The sequence below is a fragment of the Nomascus leucogenys genome, chromosome 1a (genome assembly GCF_006542625.1).
Source record: "Nomascus leucogenys isolate Asia chromosome 1a, Asia_NLE_v1, whole genome shotgun sequence".
NCBI classification, from domain to species: Eukaryota; Metazoa; Chordata; class Mammalia; order Primates; family Hylobatidae; genus Nomascus; species Nomascus leucogenys.
In genome coordinates, this window is record NC_044381.1 from 19563842 (window position 1) to 19584662 (window position 20821).

Sequence of the window (20821 nt, forward strand, 5' to 3'; positions counted from 1 at the left end):
GATGAATAGAATGGATGCTAGAGATGTCGGTAGCAGAGGCAAGGTGCAAAGGAGGGAGGAGAGAGGGCAGAGAGAAAGAGCTAGAGAAAACGAAAGAAAGAGAGTGAATAGCTGGGCTCTAGAAATTAACATAATACATCTCTGACTCTTGGAAACTGGGGAGGGTGGAAGAACATGGAATGTGTCAATCAACTCTCAAACAATTGTTCAGTGACATGGACCATATTATGACTATCATCAACCCATAGGAATCATTAAATCTATTCTCAAAATGCAATCTAATATTCTCCAAAGGAATATGAAATTATTGACAAAGGTTACAATTGTAAATTATTTTGATCAGATTGGATTACCCCTCCCCATTTTCCAGGGTAAGTCTCAGGGTGAGGTCTTTGGAAATAGTCATGCCGCTGATGCCTCTTTGAGTGGGAACCTAAAGTGAATTAGGATTGGGAACCTATATTCTTTTGCATTTCTACTCTGTGCCAAGAATTCTGATATCTTGACCATCACAAAGCTTACAGATTTGGGTTTTCCATTCCACAGAGCCTCAGAAACACGAGGCTAACAGCTTGGAAAACAACTTCCCTTTGCTGGTAGAAAGAAGGCCAGGGAAAATGAGCCCGAATCACATCTTGGCACCAATAAAATCCCAGTAAGGAACACACTGGTATAGTTGGGCTTGGGGTTTTTGTGTAGCTGTTTTCATGAGCATTCTGGGAGAAACATTTTGCCAGAATATCCCTGTGCTAGGGTTATAGGTAACATTCCTGAAAATACAAAAGGATTCTTGCTCTTTTTGAAAAACTGTATGGTTTAAAAAGGATTTTGTTGACCAACTGCTGTTCTCTACCCATGAGAACCTATCAAAGCAAATCTTACAAAATAGATCGGGCCAGAGGTAGGGTAGGCCAAAGGAGAAAATGATGATAATAATTGTATTCCTGTTCTAGAAACATAACCTAGTAATATGTCTATATCTGTTTAAGAGTCCTAACTCTTTAATCCTTCACCTTCAATACTTTATCTCTGAAAGGATGTAGAAAGACCAGTTTAGCTCATAAAACATCATTCTATCAGGAATCTTTTCATATGAAAATCCATTATGATTATGGAATTCTTCATTTCTCTGTTGGCAATGCCTGCTCAAAAATAATGAGCTCCCTGTACATTTTGTTGCCAAGGAGATAAGACCAAAAATTCATTCAACGCCCTCTCTAGAACCTGGCAGGGACCATTGTGTGTAATGTGTGACTCTTTGAAGTGGTATCAAGAGAGATAAACCAGCACAAGCCTGTGCGTCTGATGTCCTGCCAGCTTCCTGAGCCCAGAAAAAGAATTTAGGCACAGAAGAAAATGACCATGGCATTCTTACATGCACAGTAAAAACTGCACCTCCTCTTAATTCTTCTCCTTGTAATCCTGTTGTTCTCTACATTAATGAACTTTCCTGGCACCTCAGATTCTCACTGAAAGGCATGTTCAGAAACTGGTTCATGATAGTTCAAAAAACAAATAACAGGGAGATAGGACCATAAGATTTTAATGAAGAGCTTCTGCTAAGCACACTGAAATGATGCCAAAAATGGTGTAACTACTGAGAGAAAAATATAAAAAGTTAAATTGGAGGAAAAATGAAGGAAAACAATGCTTTTGTTAAGCAATCATTACAACTTTTTTTCAGGATCTAAACATCTTTTATACAAAACTTCATTATGAAATGATGGTTTTTGGTTCATTAATATATAAGTATTGCTTATTCATATGATAATAATTGGCTAACTAAACTTAATTTTAAAGAACTTTTAGTTTTTTAGTTTTATGGTTGACATAGCAATGATAAACTGGTTGTTGCCAAATGATAAGAAGGATTTTTTTTTTTTTTTGAGATAGAGTCTTGCTCTGTCGCCCAGGCTAGAGTGCAGTGGCACAGTCTCAGCTCACTGCAACCTCCATCTCCTAGGTTCAAGCGATTCTTGTACCTCAGCCTCCTGAGTAGCTGAGGTTACAGGCTTGTAACCCTGGCTAATTTTTGTATTTTTAGTAGACACAGGGTTTCATCATGTTGGCCAAGCTGGTCTTGAACTGCTGGCCTCAAGCAATCCTCCTGCCTCCGCCTCCCAAAGTGCTGGGATTACAGACGTGAGCTAGTGTGCCTGGCCCAAGAAGGATTTTTTTTTTTTAATTTGAGAAGGAGTCAGCATTCAAATAAAACAAACTTACTGCGTTACAGACTTTGAGTTGTCTGTAGTATTTAATGGATAGACAAGACACTTATTTTCAGAGCAAAAGCTGGTTGGAGAAAGGGGGAAAATTTTTCAAATGTCGTGGAACACATTCAAAGAACTGTAGAACAACCCCATTTTCTGAGCCATCGGCAATTTCACCTTGGATGCTCATGTTTATCACTTTCCCTGTCCTCCAAATCCTGAGGTCTCAGTGGATAGAGCAGGTTTTTTTTTTCCTTTCTTTTCACATGTTCTACTTCTTGGTTTGAGACGTGAGTTTCTTTCTTCTTTAATATGCTTTTGTTGTGAAATAACTTCAATTTTACAAAAGAGTTGAAAGTAGAATACAAAGAACTTTTTTCTATCTCATCCATTCGAGAGTAAGTTGCTGACATAATACCTCATTGCCCAGTGCATATTCCTTCAAGGTTTCTCAGTTATCCCAGTAATGCCTTTAGTAGCAAAATAATTCCTCCCCAGATCACACATTGCATTTAATTGTCATGTCCCTTCTGTGTCTTCAAACAGAAACAGTTCCTCGGGCTTCCCTCAATTTTTATAACTTTAACACTTCTAAAGATGATAGGCCTATTATTTTGAAATATGTCCCTCAGATTGGATGTGCCTGATGTTTCCACATGATTAGATGAGTCTTTGTTGTGAGACTTTGGCAAGAACATCACAGAAGTGATGCTGGGCTCTTCTCATCACACCCAGTCGCATGATTATGATTTCCTTTATACCATGACTGCTGATGCTAATGCCAATCACTTGATTAAAGTGGTATCTTCTGACCTTTTCCATTGTAGAAGTTAAGTTCCAAAGTTTTCCTTTGGAATTAATATATCTTTTGTGAGGAGGTCCCCTGGGACTGTGGCAAATATCTCATTCCTCATCGAACTTACCTGCATGAACTTGTGGCCTCCTGTCTTTTCCAATGGGCTATAATCTATGCTATCCTAACTTCTTTTATTTTAAAGTAAAACATTCCCCAGTTGCAGCCAAAGTGACTTTAAGATGACTCATATCTTTTGACACGTTCATATCATTCTTTAAGAACTTCATTACTTTCTGGCACAAGAAGATATTCTAGGTTCATCTTAAACTTTCCCTGCACCAGCCCTAGAGAATAGTATTTAGACACCAAGATCTCAACATCAAGTATGTTCATTGCTACTGATGTGTCACTGCTCTCAGTACCCAGAAGTTAAAAAAAAATGCATATATCTGTGCATGTATAGCCGTACACACACTAATATAATCATTTCTATATTTATCTATACATTGAGTCATGAGTCCTCCCTTGTATGTCCAACTCTTACCCAACACCACAGGATTTATTCTTTTTTCTTCTTCCATATTTGTAATTCTCTGGCACCCACTATCCTTGACATACTTGCTTATTTGATCAAGCCCTCTGTATAAACAGCCTCCTACCATTGCTGCCCCCACCCCCACACAGATGCTGTCCTCGCCTCACTCAGGTTCTACCTCCCTCCTCAGGTCACCACTGCACCCCTAGTTTAGATGCCCTTTTCACTCTGCTCAGCCTCAACATCCCATCCTGGACTACCATGGCTCCCTGTCTCCCTGTGAACATTGATGAACGTTGTCTTCTTTAGCCTTGCCCAGTGGGTTTCGACTGAATCATTTAAGAAAAGAAAGCAAAAGGATGAGGAATTGCTGAGGATTTCTGAACAGAAACCTGATTGTTTCCAGGCTTAGAAGCTAGACGGTAAAATGGGTAGAGAAGAAGAGGAGTAGGTGCTGGGCAATGCCCAGCCTCTGTGATCCGTGGTGCAGGAAGGATCTGCTTGGCCAGATCCCTGATTATTGCCTTCCTGGCCAGGCACTTGCTTACGTCAAATCTTACCTATCTGCCAGGCTCGGACGTGGTCTCAGGTCTAACCTTTGTGACTTTGAATAAGAGAATGCTGTCACTGGTAACCCTTCCACTCCCGCTTTCTAGTTCAGGGGTATTTAACCTGGGGTACACAAGCTTTGGGAACTCCATAAACCCTCTAGTATATGGGCAAATATGCTTTTCTCTGGTGAAAGAATCCAGAACTTTATTCAGTTTCTTAAATAGATGCATTACCCAGCAACATTAACTACTTGCTCTACATCAAAAGGTTGACAACAAATTCAGTCTTACCAATAATTAAAGAAAAGCAAATAAAATGAAATACTATTTGCCATAAATAGATTGGTTAAGATGAAAAACGTTTATGAAATCTGTATTAATTTGATTGCAGCTGTAACAAATTACCATAGATTTAGTGGCTTAAAACAAGACAAATTTACTCTGTTACAGTTCTGGAGGTCAGAAGTCCAAAACAGATCTTACTGGGCTAAAATCAAGATTGACCAAGCTGTTTCCTCTGGAGGCTCTAGGGGGAAATGTATTCGTCTTTTCCAGCTCCTCAAAGCCACCTGCATCCCTTGGCTGTGGCCCTTCTCCCATCTGCAAGAATGGCAGCATAGCGTCTTCACATTTCTCTCTGACTCACTATCTTCCCCATTATAAGGCCCCTTTTGATGACATGAGGCCCACTTGCATAATCGAGGATAATCCCCCATCTCAGTATCCTTTCTTAATCACATTTGCAAAGTCCCTTTTGTCATGTGAGGTAGCATATTCATAGGTTTCAGGGATTAGGATGTGGATTTCTTTAGAGGGGCAGTTATTCTGCCTACCAAAATATCAAAGAATTAAATAACATATACTATCATGCATTGTTGCCCAAAACATAAATTAGGATAACATTTCTGAAGGGCAATTTAGCAATGTATATCAGTATTTTCAAATGATACCTACTGAACTATCAGTGCTACTTCAGTCATGTAACCTAGGGAAATATTTGGTCACAGAGATGTATGTACTAGGAAATTCACCACAGCATAGTTTATATTAGTGAAAAATTGGAAACATGTAATTATCTATAGAGAGTTGATTAAAGATTTTTTTTTTGCTTCATAATGGTGCTGATTTTATTTTTTTTTTTTATTTCAATAGCTTTTGGGGTACAAGCGGTTTTTTGTTACATGGATGAATGAATTACATAGTGGTGAATTCTGAGATTTTAGTGCACCCATCACCCATTTAAAGAATGAGGTAGACCTATATTCATTGACAAGAAAATTGTCCAAGATTTATTAATCTGCCTAATGATGTGTGTGCATATGTGTGACTGGAAAGACAGACATTCAGATCAATTACCTCTGAGATGTGGGACTTCAGGGATTTTTGAATTTTTATATTTTTGTGAGCTTTTAGTCTATAATGAACGTGCATTGGTATTTTTTAAAGTAACAAATTGAATCTTTTAATTAGAAAAGAAGGTATTGAATTCATCTTCTCTTGTGAAAATGGCTGCTTTCTTTGGGGGCAAAAATATATCTTGCACAGGCAGTTAGTGGTTTTACTAGGCCATTTGTTCTCAGCATACAGAAACTCTAATGATCTCATACCCTCGATCAGGGGTTGGTCCTGAAGCCAAGTCTAGACCACCACCCCTTTATAAATAAGATTTTAGTGGGGCACAGCCACACCCATTTGTTTACATATTGTCTATGGCTGATCTCAAGTTACAGTGGCAGAGTTGAGTAGTTGTGACAGAGACCATATGGCTCACAAAGTCTACAATATTCACTAACTGGCCCTTAAAAAAAAAAAAAAAAAGTTTGCCAACTCCTGCTCTGGCCTTCTTACCAACAATGACAAACATCTTTTGACTACGTTGTTTTTAACAAATTTTTTGACAAGAGTGAAGAGTCAGATGGCAATACGTAAACACCTTATTGTAAACACTGTTCATTCCCAATTCCCACCCCCACCATCATAATCCAAAAATAAATTTTAAGGGGAAAAAAATCTCATTACTGTAGGAAAAGGTTGGTTTTCCTTCTCTATATTCTAGGGTTTCTCAGCTTTGGTCTTTAGAAAGATCTAAGAGCAAACTCTAATGAAATGCTAATTGTACATTTTAAAGCAGAATATAGGTGCCCAGTAATGTTACTGGATAACAGGCATAATTTCTGTCCCATAGTAAGCGTACTTGCTCTGTCCATGCCTGGATTTAGGCTTTCAAATCTGCTGTCCTTGGAATGCCTTTGAGAAGCTCTGTGGAAACTTTAGTTCTCACTTCCATTCATTATACAGAGATCACAAACACATCCCTCGTTATACAGAGATCATATACACATCCCTCTTTTGATATGCATTTCCCATTCTAGACCCTCCACCTTCATGCAATGTGAGTGCTATGGAAAATAGGGAAGCCCAGAAAGAACTGATTCAATCAAGTTATCCGTTCCCAGCAGAACAGCATGTGCTCTGCCTCATCCAGATCTAAACTGGCCTGAATCCCAGGTTGCCGAAGGAGACTGCATTGGTTTTAGGGCTTCTAAGTCCACGTGAATCTCGGAAAGGTCAGAATTGGACCCAGGAATCTGAACCAGGCCACTTCTTCCTTAAGCCATCGGAGAGTCCACTAAAGGCTCCACAGGAGTCTCTGGAGTATATAAATCCAAGGCAAATTGAGAACCACACCCAGAGAAGATTAGGAGCCAAAACAAATCAATACTAGAAATGTAGGTTGCAAGACAAATAGCAGGCATTTGGACAACTGTCTGCCCTTCAGGTGCCCATCACATTGATGCTGTGACGTTTCCAGTAAGGGCTGTGGATGGATTTCTGATGTTTCTTTATAGGACCTCTCTATTTATGGGTCCTTGAAAAACCATTTGCTCTTTGGGCTTGGCTGCCAAAGGCCAGACATCACCTGCCAGAGCATATTCTTATCCCAGGAGCGAGCCAGTCAGATCCTTTCAGACATCTCTGTCCTTACTCCTCCTCCTCCCCCTCCTCCTCCCTTGCCATGGCTCTCATCCCTACTTCAGCTCACCACTCAACTCTCCCCCGTCTTTATTTCTCTCACACTGTTTGTTATTTTCTTTCCTTTGTTGAGAAGTTTCTGGAGGCTCAAGACCCAGGAGGCTTACGTGGGAATAATAAATCCAGGAAAGGTCTTCGCGTTCCCCCGGTAGCTCCGCCCCCACTGCTCGCCGTGGAATTCCCAGTCAGCAGTGGCTGCTTCCTGTGGCTTGCCGCTGAACCCTGTGCTGTGCCCAGTGAGGCCTCCTGGGATACCTGCTAGGAATATTAGCCATTCTTCATATCCACTGCTATGCTGTGGCTTTGGTTCAGCAGAAGAGAAATGAAATGGAATGTAGACAGGGCTGTGAGCGAAGGTTCTTTTTCTGTGTTGGGGTAAGGGGCGTTATTTCTTTTGCAAAGGCTCTCACCCAAAATCAGAGCCAAACTTAGCCTGAGTTCCTAAGGCATGCTGGCTCGGAGCTGCTGCTGGCTTTCGTTTTTCCTCCAAGCTGATCTGTATATTTTCTAGCTTGCATTTCCATTGGCTGGAGTGAGGGGATGAGAACAGCTATATCACTCAAGAGAAGAGAATATTCATAGAGTCCACGGGTTTTCCTCTGAAACTGTTGTTTTCTTCTCAGAGCAGTGGCACCTTGATTATAGAGCACTTCCTTGAAAGTCCTAAAATAATGTCCTATTTCAGACCAGATGTGAAACATCAATTTCATTCCTTACAGAATCTAATCTTGGTGAGCGTGATAGATAAGTATACACAGAGAGGGGAATTTCTGACCTAGGACTCTCCTCAAAAGTATGGTATGACCCGAGTATGATCCCCATTCTAGAGTTCATTAAAAGGCCATCTCTGTGGATTGAAATTACTTCCTCAGCTCCAGGCAGCCTGCAGCCAGGCCTCCCTAGGGTCATCCTGGTCTTCCCTCCTGCAGGCCAGGTGGCACCTGCCAGCAGCCTGAGGGTAGAGTCAACTAGGGACTTATAAACCCAGAAAGTAGAAACTTTTAAAAAATGCTGATGTGTTTTTAAAAGGTATATTTTATGTCAAGAGCCTACTGGCAGAGAAGGACATATGGGAACTCTGTGTATTATCCACGTGAGATAGGTTCAATTCTGATCAACACTACAGTGAATTTTTAAAATTGGACTGATTTCCTAGAGCCTGCCTGCCTGCTGCCCCCTAGAGGTGGCCCAGTCAATCCTGGAGAAGCATGTTGTTTAACATGGCCAAACTCTTATCTTACAGTACAGTCACATTTTCATAGTTGTGTGTGCATAGTATCAGGAGCAGGCATCTCATCTTCTTCACCTGTAAGAGAATAACCAAGTCCTAGGGTATGGGTGAAGGTAGTAACCACACAGTAACCCAATCATTTTGGAAAATGCAAGGCCTTAAGTCATAAATCTGGATGGAGCTACTTTTCATGCTGAGAAATATATCAAGTTCTTCTACCAGATGCCCAGGATCATGGGAGACATTAGCATACCCCCTGCCAATGGAAACCCAAAGCTTACGCTAGGGGTGAAGAGACATTTGGGGAATGGAAAATGGGCTTGGATAGTTTTATTTTTCCAGGAATGTCTTAAAGTTAGTTTTCTTTGGGCAAATGTACATGGGAATCATCTTGGCCCAGTTATTTGACCAGCTCATTGGGAGGTCCCAGAAATCGGAGTGAAAATTAAAGTTGCTTGTCTTCTCCCACAGCCTTCTAGGGTCCAGCTGACAAATGGGAGGGAGTAACTGAGTTTTTCCAATATGAATTAATCATTCCTCTCGGCCGGCTGCTTGGTGCCAGCTCCCACTCATTCTAAGCTCTTTAACGACCGTCTCTGCCACCCAAGAGAATGCCAAACCAGAAATGGAAGGAGCCAGAAAAGGCACTGAAATGACTTCCCTACTTTTGCTCAGTTACCCCATGGCCTTAGAGTGAGGCCTGTACACACCACATACCACAAGCAAAATGGAGATCCCTCTATAAAGTTTACAGGACTGAGTGTTTTCCAGTTTTGGAAAATTAAATTAAGGAAAAGACTCCCAGACTGACTACACCAAGTGCCAAGTTTCATCCCAACACACATCATTTTTATAGTAAGTTTAAGTCTGTGAAAAATAGAGGATTGTAATGAAAATGCTGACAGGCCTGGAGCCAGCTCATGAAGTAATAATGCCACATCTTTCATACTTTTACACAGCATGTCCTAATCAGCCACAGCTTTCTTTTCCTTTAGAAAGCAGTTAAATAAGTGAAAATTCCCAGAGTACTACTTTTTCTCCTCCTCTTTTAGATTGTGTATTCTTATTTTCAGAGCATTCTTCCTCGTGAACTGGGTTCAGTCCATTTATAGCTTTTACTCTGTGCAATCTGTTTATCAAGCTCAGGTGCCTTTTTTTGAGCTGTTTGGCCGGAGAGGGGGGAGAGGAGAAAAAACGTGCACTCAGAACTCTTGCTTCTGCTTATTAAAGCTAAGAACGCATCAAAATGAACTTTGGCTGTGTGGCTCACTCAAAGTGACTGGCAGCTAATGAATGCCTGAGCTGGCTTGATCTATCCTACAAGGAATCCCACAAATTAAGCCGCTTGCCAAAAATCTTCGTGATTTTCAGGCCTTTGAATCAACAAAAAATCTACTATATAATGACCCTTGTATTGTGAATTCAGAGTTTCTTAAAGACAGGTGCCACAAAGGCAACCTTATGCTACCAATTTTAACGTTAGCATCTTCTGCTGAGGGTGCAAGGAGGTGAAGCCAGAGCTGCCAGGGCCCCCGGTTTTCTACCCCCATGTCCTTCTCATCTGTCCAGCTCAGGCTGTTTCCCTGAGTCAGGCTGTTTAGTCACAGAAGCCAATGTAAAATCAAGAGACAAACATGCAGAAAGTCATTGAAGTCAATTGGAAAAAGCAAGGATGTCACCTGGTGGCACATTATAGGTTACATCTGGACTGATGCCCTGTCCTTGCTGGAGGCCAATGATTCTGTCATAGTTGGAGCATATAATGAGGGGAACCCCCTGGTCTTTAGTGTTTCCTTTTCCCTATTTCATATCAGTACTTGGGGATGTTAGACCCATTCAGAGAGATGTCTTTTCTGGTGTTTAAGATTTTAAAAAAAAATCAATCACACATTTTTTTTTCTCCTATTACAACTTTGAATATTTTGTTATATTTTTCTACTCTCTTTTTTTATTATTCTTTAAGTTTTAGGGTACATGTGCACAACGTGGAAGTTTGTTACATATGTATACATGTGCCATGTTGGTGTACGGCACCCATTAGCTCATCATTTAGCATTAGGTATATCTCCTAATGCTATTCCTCCCTCCTCCCCTTACCCCACAACAGTCCCCGGAGTGTAATGTTCCCCTTCCTGTGTCCATGTGTTCTCATTGTTCAATTCCCACCTATGAGTGAGAACATGCAGTGTTTGGTTTTTTGTCCTTGTGATAGTTTACTGAGAATGATGATTTCCAGCTTCATCCATGTCCCTACAAAGGACATGAACTCATCATTTTTTATGGCTGCATAGTATTCCATGGTGTATATGTGCCACATTTTCTTAATCCAGTCTATCATTGTTGGACATTTGGGTTGGTTCCAAGTCTTTGCTATTATAAATAGTGCCACAATAAACATACATCACACATTTTTTTAAAAGAAAATATATGCTTTTATGTTTCCGTGATTACAAACACAACTGAATATCAAATGCACAAAGTAAGAATTATACAGGGAAAAAAAATCAGATACGTTCATATATATATCACCTTTTCAAGGCTATTTCCATCCAGAATAACCTTGGTTTGCCAGGGCCAATAGAAAGAAGTCACAAAATCGCCTTTAGTCAAATTTGTGTGTTTGCTTTCTTCTATAATTCCAATACCTCCACCATCAACGACTTGAGATAGCTGCCTAGGTATTATATAATCAGTGCCAGTGTCTTCATTCATTCTACAACGAAGGCTGTCACTTCACACTTGGAAGGTTGCACAGCGGCCAGGCAGAGGTGCTCCTCACATCCCAGATGATGGGTGGCGGGGCAGAGGCTCTCCTCACTTCCGAGACGGGGCGGCCGGGCAGAGGCTGTAATCTTAGCACTTTGGGAGGCCAAGGCAGGCGGCTGGGAGGTGGAGGTTGTAGCCAGCCGAGATTATGCCACTGCACTCCAGCCTGGGCAACATTGAGCCTTGAGTGAGCGAGACTCCATCTGTAATCCCAGCACTTCGGGAGGCCGAGGCGGGCAGATCACTGGAGGTCAGGAGTGGAGACCAGCCTGGCCAACACGGCGAAACCCCGTCTCCACCAAAAATACAAAAACCAGCCAGGCGTGGTGGTGTGCGCCTGCAATCCCAGGCCCCCGGCAGGCCGAGGCAGAAGAATCACGGGAGTCCGAGGCAGGGAGGCTGCAGTGAGCCAAGATCATGCTGCCGCCCTCCAGCCTGGGCAACAGAGGGAGACCGTCTCAAAAAAAGAAAAGAAAAGAAAGAAGGAAGGAAATCACACATTTTTAAAAGGGGGCAACTTCATGTATAATTTGGTTTTCTTATTGGATACATCTGTCCCATTCTAAACTTTTCTTACTTTCCAGATATTTTTTAAAAAATACATGAAACTAGGGAGAGGAAACCTTACACATATGTGAATCACACCTGGCTTTGGCTCAGTTTAGAACCACTTTAGGCCTAGGAATGGGGCCTAAAGACAATATTTTCTTTCACTGGTTAAGAAGGGTTGATAGAGAGAGGCCTTCTGCTGCCAGAACTCTTGTTAGCAAAGCAGCCTTCCCAAGTGCTGGGTCCTCCTCAGCCACCTCACTAACCCAAGCCCTTTAATAGCTGAGGCCTAGGGAGGAGAGAGCACTGTCACTGCCTGCTGATGGCCTCTTTCCTGGGGCGGAAATGCTCTGCATATACGTAGCTGGGAGGGAAACAGAAAAGAGAGATGCTAGCCCCCTGCCTTAAATACTGTGAACTTCTTCGTTGAAGGAAAAGGGAGGGGTGGGAATGGTTTATTATTTGGCCTCTCGGAGGTGTGGAATACATTATTAGCACGTGTTTTTTGGTGTCCTTGTAAATGGCACACAGAGAGATTGCTTGCCTTCAAAAAACAAACAAACAAAAAATGACGGACACTTCATTTATTTTAACAAATGAGAAATGTCCGTGACAGAAAGGAGCCAGTTACAAGCCAGGTTTTCTCATTAGCAGTGAAACATGGATAATTATTCACTGGTAACATACACAGTGGGGATTCATGTTAAATTCCTTATTTTGACTGTTGCTGCTGGCAGTCCATACAGAGCACTGTACACACACAGAGACATACACATAAATACGTACATAAAAGCACAGGGGCCTGAACTACATGTGCTGAGAATACCAATTCTGAACACAAAGCTTTTATAAAATAAGCTATGTATTCAGTTAAAAGCCTTGAAAAACAGATTAATGACAGAAAAGGCAGATGGCTGACAATTTTGTTCATTTACTTTGATTATAATTAATTTATTTTGATCTTTCCCTTTACTGTTGAAAGTGGACTTTCCTAAAAGTGTTTTCAATTCAAGATGAACAGTCATGCTTATTGGAAGCACATTCCCTGAGGTCACTGTCCTGATGTGAAGGGAACTACAGTCACCTCTACAGCAGAGGGACATTGCCTCAGGAATGAGAGGCTGTGTGAGGATTGTTGTAGTTAGGATATACGTTCAGCAACTTTCAACAAAGACCCCCAGCAACAGTAGCTTAAAGAAGGCAGAAGTATATTCCAATTTCAAGTAACGGTCCAAAGGAAGATGTTCCAGGCCTGGTCTGACACCATATCCTCTAGAGACCAAGGCAAAATGTCTTTAATCTCCTCTCGCTCTGACATCTCTGGAGTGTTGCCCTTATCCACCTAGGCCAGGATGGCTTGCTGTACATACATGTTCTCGACAGCAGGATAGAGGAAGAGGCAAGAGGAACAAATCCTTTAAAAGGTAGGTTTCAGGAGGTGTGCACAGCCCTCTCCCTCTCTACTGAATGTAACCACATGCTCCACACTTTCTTGCAAGGAAAGTTGGAAAAATCTCTATTCCAAGAAACTATGTACTTCAAGTTCAGAGGTTCTTTTCCTATAAGAGGAGGACAGATATGAAGGGACTAGCAGATTCTGCCACACACAGCAACCAACCTAAAGTTGTCAGAAGCAAAGGTATTGAGCACAAATGAAAGTAATCTCTGAATGCAACAGAGCTGCATGAATGAAAGTGAACCTACCAGCAGGAATTTTTAAGTTGGACAGATTATAAAATATTTGGGAAAATATTTTTAAATAGGCTGGTACAGCAATTGTTTTAAACTTGCTAAAACTTTCTAGAAAAGGTATAGAGCTGAATAGGCAAAGTATGTAAAAGCAATTATTTAGACACGGAGTCATTCCTGATGATTTAAACTGTGCAAATGTGTTTTTATTATGGGTAATTTCACATATATACAAAATAAACCTGATGGTATATAGAGAACCCCCATGCCCTAATCACCACCTTCTGCCATTCTTATTTCATTTGTACTTTCACCTATGCCTCACTCCATCCCTACTCAATTATTCTTTTAGGTAAAATGTGTATACATTGAAATACATACATCTTTTTTTTTTTTACATGGAGTCTTGCTCTGTCACCCAGGTGGAGTGCAGTGGTATGATCTCAGCTCACTGCAACCTCTGCCTCCTGAGTTCAAACAATTCTCTGCCTCAGCCTCCTGAGTAGCTGGGACTACAGGCGCCTGCCACCATGCCAGGCTAATGTTTGTATTTTTAGTAGAGACGGGGTTTCACCATCTTGGCCAGGCTGGTCTTGAACTCCTGACCTTGTGATCCACCCGCCTCTGCCTCCCAAAGTGCTGGGATTACAGGCATAAGCCACTGTGCCTGGCTGAAATACCTACATCTTAACTGCATAATTTTAACAGACACACACCCATGTATTCACATTGTCTAACATATATTTGACTACTTGATTTTTTTTGTAGTCTTTTTTCTCTCTCTGCTTCACTTTGGCTAATTTCTATTATTATATCTTGGATTTCACAGATCTTTTTCTATAATGTTTAATCTGCTATTAATCCTATCTGGTGAAGTTTTTATTTTAGAAAATATATGTCATTTCTAGAAGTCCAATTGATTTTTTATTACTTCCATTTTCTTCCTCAGTATGTGCATGTTTTTCTTTAAATACTTAACATATTTTAACACTCTGTTTTAATATCCTTGTCTACCAATTCCATCGTCCTTGTCATTTCTGGATCTGTTTCCATTGACTGATTTTTGTCCTCATTATGTATTACATTTTCCTCCTTGACTTGTCAAGTAATATTTGACTATATACTGGTCAGTGCAGATTTTCCGTCAAATGTCTAGATTTTGTTATCTTCCTCTAAAGATTGTTGGGGTTTTCTTCAATTAAGTTATTCAAAGTTAAATTTGATGTTTTTAAGCATAGTTAGAGCAAATCTAGAGTAGCCTTTACTCTAAGGCCTTTCTGGGGTCTCTACTAAATGCTCTGGATGATGAACAATTACATTCCACTCTTGCTGGTCAGAACTCGAAGGCCTTCCAGCCCTATTTGAAGTTTCGAAAATATAAAGCTCACAGCTTCCTGGTCGCTCTTTGCTAAACCTTGCAGATTTTAACCTGATGCATGTACATCTTCCGTTGGGCAAAATCTCGAGAGGAATTTATGCAGATTTTGGGAGCTCTTTTTCTGCGTAGCACCCTGAACTCCGGAATTCTGCTCAGTAGTCTCCAGTTGCCTCCGCCTCTTCAAACTCTCTTCTTTGTCTCATCAATTTGTCTAGACTATTGTGCTCTGTTTGGGATATCCCTCTGTTATGGGTTGAATTGTATCCCCACAAAAGATATTGAAATCCTAACCTCCAGTACCTGTAGATGTGTCCTTACGTGGAAATAGGGTATTTGTAGATGATCAACTTAAGATAAGGTCATTCATGTGGACCCTAATCCAACATGACTGGCGTCCTTATGGAAAGGTGAAATTTAGATATACGCAGACATGCAGACAAGGCAGAACACCATGTGAACATAAAGACAGCAGAGTGATGCATCTGCAAGCCAAGGCACACCAAAGATTGCCAGCAAACCCCCAGAAACTGGGAGAGAGGCGTGAAACAGATTCTTCTCTCACAGTCCTCAAATGGAACCAACCTTGCCAGCACTTTGGTCTCGGACTTCTAGCCTCCAGAACCGTCAGAAAATAAATTCATCTTATACAAGCCAAAGCCACCCGGTTTGTGGTATTTTATTATGGCAACCCTAGAAAACTAATACACCCTTCCATGCTTTGCAGCTCACAATGTGCCTCCAGGGAAATTGTGGAGCTCACCTAGTCTGTTTCCTTTCTTCCAGGGATCACAGTCCTCTAGTTTCTGTTGTCTAATACCTGAAAATAGTTGTTTCATACATTTTTATCCCATTTTCTAGTATTTATGGCAAGAGAATAAATTCATTCCTGTTGTTACCGCATCATAGCTGGAAGCAGTAAATTTCATTTTTAAAGGAGGGTTTATCTAGATGAAAATTCCGGGTTCACCGGTTTATGTTTCCCCAGCATTTTAAAGTAATAGTTCCATTATCTCCTGGTTTCCTTTGTTTCGTATAAGAAGCCAACCATCATTCAGATCATTGTTTCCTTATATGTAGTCTAGCTTTTTTTCTGTCCTGGCTTTCAATATTTTTTTCTTTCTCTGCTATCTACTAATTCCAGCAATTTGACTATGATGTGCATAGGTGGTGTATAAACTTTTTAGAACTTTCAGATTTCCCAAAATTTGGGAAGTTTGAGGATTTTATTTCTTCCAATATTTTTCAGTTATTTTCTTCTTTCTTTCAGGGCCTCCAATTAGACATATATTAGACCTCAATTTTTTTCAATTTTTTCTGTTTTTCATAATGGATAATTTCTGTGGAATTTCAAGTTCACTGACACTCCTGCCATCTCTAATCTTCTATTAAGATTGTCTAGTAAATTTTTCATTTCATTTTTCATATTGTTAAGCTCTAGAAGTTTTTGTAGTATCTACTTGTCTACTGATACACTCCATCTGTTCATTTATTATGAGTGTATTTTCATGTCCTTAAACATATTTGTAATAGCTGCTTAAAGTCAGTGTTCACTCATTGCAGCATTTGTATCATCTCAGGATTGGTTTTTGTTGACAGCTCTTTTGCTGAAATATTGGTCTCATTTCCTGCCTAGTGGTTTTTGATTATTCTTGTCAACTGGTTTTGAACATTATAGATGTATGTATATAGAGGCTCTGAATTATGTTATGTTCCTCTGAAGAACATTTATTTTTGGTCTAACAGGCAATTAACTCAAACTCTAGCCTCTATCTTCCCTGCAGTGGGCAGCAACTGAAATCTCTACTCTGTTCTTTTAGCTTCTAGCTGCTGCTCTTTTGCTGGGTCCTCTGGGGTCTGCCTGCTAAAAATCTGGTAAAATTTATGCAGAAATCTGAAGTTCATCACCTTTGTTGCTCTTCTGTGACTCGCTGCTAAACTTACCAGCTGTCCTAACAGTCCCCAGACTCTGACCTCTGAAATCACAAGCCAATAAAACTATAAGCTTTCCAGCTCCTTAAGCCATTTTCAGGCAAAAAAAAACACAAGCTGGTAGATTATACCTGTTGCAATTCCCAGGTTTCTAGGCTAGATACCTGTCCTATTTCTGCTGCTGTTTTTGGTAATTCTTCAGTGTTTTCAAGTAGTAATTGTTTTTCTTGGGGTTTGTTTTGTTTTTGTTTAGATTTTATGATTGCTATCTGCAGGAATGTCAGTCCAGCTAAGTTATTCACCATTAATGGAAGCTGGAATCCTCAGTCAAGTTGTTTTAAGGGTTTTCTGGCCAAGATCTATTCATTCTGATTTGCAAAATTTGAAGCATTGTTACTCAACCTCTTCTCTAATTCTTTATCTTCTTAATAACCCAGTTGTTAGTACACTTCTAAATATTCAAGATCCAGAAGTAAATGCTCTCCTAAATTATATAAACAGATACTTGTCCATGGCATTGAATGTAATATTTTGATTATACAAAATGCTTTTATTTCTGATTTCACTACCTTTGGATTTTTTGTCATTCCAACATGAGTCAGAATGAAGTTCACCTTTTATATTACCAGAGGTGGGGAGACTATTATGAGAAAAATATGGTCAGTTATTTTCATAAACAAATGAAACCATTAATCCATTCCAACAATTCTTATTAGCCACTTATTTGCCATCTTGCCTCTTTAAAATTTTTTTCTTTCTGAGCTTCCACGTTATTACATGGTCTCAATTTTCCTCTTCTCTCTCCAATCATTTCTTCTCAGGCTCCTTCGATATCTCTTCTTCCTTCTTCAATCACTGAATTCTAGAGTTCTTCCAGCGTTTCGTCCTGAGGCCTGATCTCTTGTCATTGATGATTTTGTCCACACATACCTATAAGACAAGTTCCCAAAATCTGTGTCTCCAGCTCTTATTTCTAACTTAGCTTCCATCTTTATCATCCTGATGGATTTTTTCATCTTGGGGTTCCATCACAACCTCTAAATGAAAGAAAATTAAAACTACATTTTTCCATCCACAGGGGTGGTGATAAGGAAGAGCTTCTCTTACTGACTTACCTATTTCTGTTCATGTTCTCACTCATGTTCCAAACTCTTTAGCTCTTATTTGCATCCCCCCCTTTCCTCCTCACACTCCATCAGAGCTGCTTTTGCAAATATGTCTCTCTTTTTTGCCACATTTGAACTGATACAGACTCTCTCAAGCTAGTGCATCTTGCAAAGAACCACCTTAATGATCCTTCTAAAGCCAACCTAGGTAATACCACTTCCTGTCTTCAGGCGTCTTCAGGGATTCCCAAAAGACCAGATTCTGGCCTTCAAGGCCCTCTCCATTACAACAACTATCCACAATGCTGGCTGTATCTATGTTTCCCAAGTTCCCACCAAGTCAATAGTTTTTACTCCCAGCCACACTACAAGTTTTCTCATCTTTGCACCTTTGCTCACACTGCTTCTTCCAGAATACTTTCCCCTGCCTACTGTATATCCCTGGGAAGAGACCATTATCATTCCTACACAGACCTGTATCATTTCTAAATAACCTTCTTTTTTTTTTTTGAACAGATAGAATATAATAGGACTTGGTTAAACGAGTATTGGAGAACTGCAAAAGTTCTGTGATACTTACAGAGCAATCATAGAGGTAGCAACTGCTGAAAGCAGCTACCATCACTAGGGCTAAGGGAACAAGGGAAGAGGTTGGAATTATTAGAAATTACCTTTTTTATTATTAGTTTCAATAGGTTTGGGGGGAACGGGTATTGTTTGGCTATATGGATAAGTCCTTTAGTGGCCTGATTTCTGAGATTTTGGTGCACCTATCACCTGAGCAGTATACACTGTACCCAATGTGTAGTCTTTTATCCCTCATCCCCCTCCCACGCTTCCTTCCGAGTTCCCAGAGTCCATTGTATCATTCTCATGACTTTGCATCCTCATAGCTTAGCTCCCACTTATCTGTGAGAACATAAAATGTTTGGTTTTTGCATTCCTGAGTTACTTCGCTTAGAATAGTGGTCTCCACTTCCATTCAGGTTGCTGCAAATGCCATTATTTCATTCCTTTTTATGGATGAGTAGTATTCCATGGTATATATATATATATACACCACAGTTTCTTTATCCACTCGTTGATTGATGGGCATTTGGACTGGTTCCGTATTTTGCAATTGCAAATTCTGCTGCTATAAACATGCATGTGCAAGTGTGTTTTTTTATATATGAAGACTTATTTTCGTCTGGGTAGATACCCAGTAGCAGGATTGCTGGATCAAATGGTAGATCTATTTTCAGTTCTTTAAAGAATCTCCATACTGTTTTCCATAGTCCCACCAGCAGTGTAAAAGTGTTCCTTTCTACCACGTACATGCCAACATCTATTATTTTTTGATTTGCTGATTATGGCCATTCTTGCAGGAGTAAGGTGGTATCACATTGTAGTTTTGATTTGTATTTCTCTGATAATTAGTGATGTTGAGCATTTTTTCACAAGTTTGTTGGCCATTTGTATATCTTCTTTTGAGAATTGTCTATTCATGTCCTTAGACCACTTATGGATAGATTATTTGTTTGCATTCCTTGTAGATTCTCGATATTAGTCCTTTGCCAGATGCATAGTTTGTGAAGATTTTCTCCCACTCTGCAAGCTTCTGTTTACTCTGCTGATTATTTCCTTTGCTGTTGAGAAGCTTTTTAGTTTAATTAGGTTCCATCTATTTATCTTTGTTTTTATTGCATTTGCTTTGGGTTCTTGGTCATGAAGTCTTTGCTGAAGCCAATGTCTAGAAGGGTTTTTCCAGTGTTACCTTCTAGAATTTTTTATGGTTTCAGGTCTTAGATTTAAGTCCTTGATCCATCTTGAGTTGATTCTTGTAGAAGATGAGAGATGAGGATCCAGTTTCATTCTCCTACATGTGGCTTGCCAATTATCCCGGCACCTTTTGTTGAATAGGGTGTCCTTTCCCCACTTTATGTTTTTATTTGCTTTGTTGAAGATCAGTTGGCTGTAAGTATTTGGCTGTATTTCTGGGTCATCTGTCCTGTTCCATTGGTCTTTTTATGCCTATTTTTATACCAGTACAATGCTGTTTTGGTGACTATGGCCTTATAGTTTGAAGTCAGGTAATGTGATGCCTCCAGATTTGTTCTTTTTGCTTAGTCTTGCTTTGTCTATGTGGGCTCTTTTTTGGTTCCATATGAATTTTAGAATTGTTTTTTCTAATTCTGTGAAGAATGATGGTGGTATCTTGATGGGAATTGCACTGAGTTTTCAGATGACTTTTGGCAGTATGGTCATTTTCACAATCTTGATTCTACCCATCCTTGAGCATGGAATGTGTTTCCATTTGTGTCATCTATGATTTTTTCAGCAGTGTTTTGTAGTTTTCCTTGTAGAGGTCTTTCACCTCCTTGGTTAGGCATATTCCTAAGTATTTTAATTTTTTTGCAACTATTGTGAAAGGAGTTGAGTTCTTGATTTGATTCTCAGCTTGGTTGCTGTGGTCGTATAGCAGGGCTACTGATTTGTGTACATTAATTTTGTACCCTGAAACTTTGCTGGATTCATTTATCCATTCTAGGTGCTTTTTGGAAGAGTCTTTAGGGTTTTCTAGGTATATGATTATATCATTGGTGAACAGCAACAGTTTTACTTCCTCTTTACCGATTTGGATATACTTTATTTCTTTCTCTTGTCTGATTGCTCTGGCTAGGGCTTCCAGTACTATGCTGAAGAGAAGTGGTATAAGTGGGCATCCTTGTCTTGCTCTGGTTCTCAGGGAGAACTTTTCCCCATTCAGTATAGTGTTGGCTGTGGATTTGTCATAGATGGCTTTTATTACCTTAGGGTGTGTCTCTTCTATGCCAGTTTTGCTGAGGGTTCTAATCCTAAAGCAATACTGGATTTTGTCAGGTGCTTTTTCTGCATCAATTGAAATCATGGGATTTTTTTATTTATGTGGTGTATCACATTTATTAACTTGCAGATATTAAACCATCCCTGCATCCTTGGTATGAAACTCAATTGATCAAGGTGGATTATCTTTTTGATATGCTGTTGGATTTGGTTAGCTAGTATTTTGTTGAGGATTTTTACATT

General features: G+C 40.0%; 1 protein-coding gene across 1 annotated transcript in view; it reads left to right on the forward strand.

The window, feature by feature from the left end:
- The window catches only part of ADAMTSL1 (ADAMTS like 1), a 445880-nt gene that overhangs the window by 389310 nt on the left and 35749 nt on the right, over positions 1–20821 (forward strand). The window lies entirely within an intron of this gene.